Here is a 4,100-nt window from a genome sequence, read left to right on the forward strand (position 1 = left end):
AGTGGGGGTTATGGCTATTGCTGTTGGAGGGGATGCAGACTCAGGCACAAGAAATGGCACTGCTCCCCTTTCCTTGCTGCCTGTAGAACTGGAAGCCTCCTGCCTGCTAGTTGTAGGAAAGAGGCTACGTCTCAGTTGTTGGGGGGGGGAGGGCAGGACTTACAGCTTTCCCTCTACCCCCTCTTACATCCCTCCCTGAAGGCTTGCCAGTTGCCTTTCCAGTACGCTTCATGGTGTGTTTCATAGTGACTTCGCCTTGTCATGCTGGAAAATCTGTGTGTTCTTCTGTAACGTAATCTGATTTATGTAATATATGTAGATAATAGTATGTATGTATATTTATGTAATGTATGTATGTATTTATATATTTTTGTAATAAATAAAATACATAAATGTATGTAGTATGTGTTCCTGAATAAATTCTATATTATAATATGTAATATATGCTGTGCTTCCCTGCACAGTGAATGGAATGCATGCTGTGAGAAAAAGCACAGATTTATTTTCTGGGGGAAAAGAAGCAAAATAGACTAACAAAAACAAAAAGGATTTTAGGGGAAGAATAAATTGAAAGGAATGAGTGAATGTAATAATAAAATAAAAGGGTATAGAAAGCAAAAGGTATTGAATCCTACTTGCTATTAACAGGCTAGCAAGTAGGAAATTATAGCTTTTCTCTGATGCCGCTGAGCTGCTGGAAGACACAGCTCAGTTACCGACCCCAAGGCAGAAAGCTCAGTTCAAACAATGCACTTTTTATGCTGTTTTTCCATCTCTCCCCTAGAGCACTGAGATTGGAAGGGGCCTCGGGGAAGGATCACAATCACTGGTGAGCTACACTTGTCTATATCAAAGGAGTCCTTCCCCCCACTTCTCCTTCTCTCTCCTTAGTTTCTGTCTCCCTGCAAGCAAGCCCAGCTTTGAAACTTGAAACATTTATGTAACACCTCAAGTAGACACTGTGAGTACAACACTGCCCCCTAGGTTGGGGTCCACCAACTTGCCTGCCACAACTTGTAGGTATATGAAGAGAAGGAGGGGGTTCAGTGGTGTTCTCTTCCCCTATCAACTTGAAGATAGGATACTCACAAATGTGCTGCAGTGTTCCTCAGGGCTCCGCCCCCCCTACACCCTGTCCATTCATCAACTGCTCAGGTATTCCACTCTTTGCCCTGATGATCTACATTGGTCCCTTAACTACGGGGTCTGGCACTGGTTTCGGTAATCCAGGCTGTCACCGGGATGTTGATACACCTGGAGCCTCAGCCCTGGTACCAAGGGTCTGAGCCACAGGCATCTGGCGTCCTCCATCAAAAGTGTTTATGCTGAGGGGCTGGGGATTATCTGTCTCCAGCATGGTGCCCAACACTGCTCCCCCTCCTTTGCTGCGGGGCAGAGTCTTCTGGGCTGCCACAGCCAGAGCCCGGAGCCTCCACCTGCCCAGCGTGCTCCCAGCGGGCTTCCTTCCATCTCCTGCTGGCTTCCAGTGGGGTTTTTAAATTCTCCACAGTGGTGGCGTCACCTGCTGCAATCAGCTGACTGCTGCCTCACCCAGGAAGCAACCGCTTGAAGAGCAGGCAAAACGCCGGTTTGCACAAATCTTTGTTCCATCCCTGTCTGTCCCAATGGTAAGTTTCCTGGGGTACAGGGTGCTCTTTCTCTTCCTCTGGGAACTCCAGTGTTTGCATCCTTGCTGCCTGTGGGGGCTTCTCACCACCACAGTTAAGAAACTTTTGAAACATTTCGGCTGCCCTCATTTCATTTCAAGGCTGTTTTGAAGACTTTCGTTTAATTTCAATTTCACTGTTTTGAGCTCAAAACAAGTTGAAACAGCATTGAAGTGAAACACCTGATGAAATTTTGTACAGCCCTAGTGGGAATGTGTGGGTGTGGTACACATCTCAGAGAGTCTGTAGCTTTGTTGTGGAGGCAACATCAGCAGTCCCTAAGCAGTTTTTCTATGAAGAGATGGGAAGTCACTAATGGAACATGAGATTGAACTCATATCTCCCAGGCCTCTAGTACTCTTTGATTCTCCAGTATTTCAGCTGTGTGTGCCTACCTGTCACTGTCCATATCTCAGATGAGCACAATTCACTCCAGTATTCAAGTTGGTTCTGTTTTCCAACTGCATCTCTCCGAAATCCCTTATATTTCTGTTCTATTTCTTTTATGTTAGCTTATTCTTGGGAGATTGCAGGGAGAACACTTAGGAGGGAGGACTGGCACTTGATATTGTTGTTGGGAGTTAATTGTGTAATGTCCCAAAGAGACCTTACCTGCTTCAGTTTGGTGGGAAGCAGCCAAAAAAATAAAGTACAACATTTTGAAATGTGAAAAATAAATAAGAAATATTAGGGCACAGTTGTTTTGAATTTTAAATTTCATGGAAGAATTAATTTATTTAAAAGATAAAATGAATTTAGGAATTCCCTTTCCCTTTTTCTTCCAGTCTCTTTGCTGCAGGCTGGTCATGTGATGTATTAATGTAGGAAGACAGGTAAGGATGGGGAAACTGGGCTGGTCATACTTCATTTGAAGAGGCAGAGAAAGCAAGATTTATGCTCAGATGTTTGAGAATAAGTATTCATTCTCAGGAAAGCATACTAAGAGAGGAATCCTCAGACCACTCAAGTAAAAAACTTAACTCCAGCCATTTTTATTGGGTCTTGGGTTTCACCCAAAATGCTAAGTAATGGCTAAAATGCCCCAAAGTTAATAGCCTTACAAGTTCAGGCCTCAAAAAAAAATCTGGCAAGAGCAACCTTGTTTAATGGTTTCCTTTGTATCTATGAAGGGTCATCTGACTGAGAACTGTCCATCCCCTTGGACTGCCTAAAGAAAATTTTACACCATTTTCCATCAACCCCACTATAGGCTTTAGCCAAAATATTTTATTTAAATATTTAAAATTTTAGTAATCATAAAATACCAAAATAAGAATAATTTCCACAGTTAACTGAGTCTGACATTCAAAATTGTGATGATTTTGATCTCATAAAGATCAGAGAGCATTTTGTAGTCTATACTGACAGAGGTATTTCAAAAGGATGTGATCATCTTTCATTCAGGGAAAGCACATTGAGTTATTCTGAATTTTTTTCATCTCCAAAGCATTGATTTTTTGTGTGATTTTTCTAGGGGAAAAAGTGGTTTAGTAGACAGAAGATGCAAAGACGAGTAATTCTGAAAACACACAAACATGTATTGTCCTTTCTTATATAAAACATGTGGAAGATGTTCATTGAACTGGAGAAATCTGTGATTTGATTCCTTTGGAAAATATGTTCTGCGTTCTTCCTTTTGGGGTGGGAGCATATAGATATAAGGGATATGGAACATGAATTAATGAGTCTCATAGGGACAACAGATTGTCAGGAAAGCCATGGAAAATTCCACAGATACTTCTCCTCTGAATTATATGTTACATTTAAAAAAGAAATGTCAATACTCTGCTAGCAGTGAAAAGTATGATCAGAGGAACAACAGATTGAAGCCATTGTATGAACTTGTTTTTTCCCCCTTTGTCCTTTGTAGTTTGCTCATATAAATAATCTAAATTACTTGAACTCATCAGAAGAGGTTAGGATATCCATGTTTGGAAGTAATTGAACTTTACTGAACCACCAAACATATAATTTCCACTTAACTAATTGTTTCTATTGATTTTCTTTTTCCAAGATAATAGGTGGGAAAGTGCAGTTTAGCTATTGGAGATACAGTATCAGAAGAAAAATCCCCCCCTTTGAGTTTCCATATTTTCCACACTTATCTTTTCTTGCAAAACCAAATCAGCTCAAGATTTTTAAACTTAGAAAAGTTAATATCTGGATTCTGAAAATGTATCAATGATATATTACAATGATATTGGTAAAATGAAGTAAACATTTAGCTGCATATCAGGTGAAGGCCATAATGTATTTTTAGAGGTTGTGTTAATTCATCAGTTTGGTGTCTTTTTCCTCATACCCACACACACATCCACTGGGAATAGTGGTGACTGGACACTGATGACATCTGTTTGATAATTCCCTTTGCAGGTCTATTATTTGGATTCTTTTGAAATGTGCAGTGTTAGTCTTTGCATATGAATACACCAA

This window comes from Gavialis gangeticus, unplaced genomic scaffold (genome assembly GCF_001723915.1).
Source record: "Gavialis gangeticus isolate Ggan-Ray unplaced genomic scaffold, GavGan_comp1, whole genome shotgun sequence".
NCBI lineage: Eukaryota > Metazoa > Chordata > Crocodylia > Gavialidae > Gavialis > Gavialis gangeticus.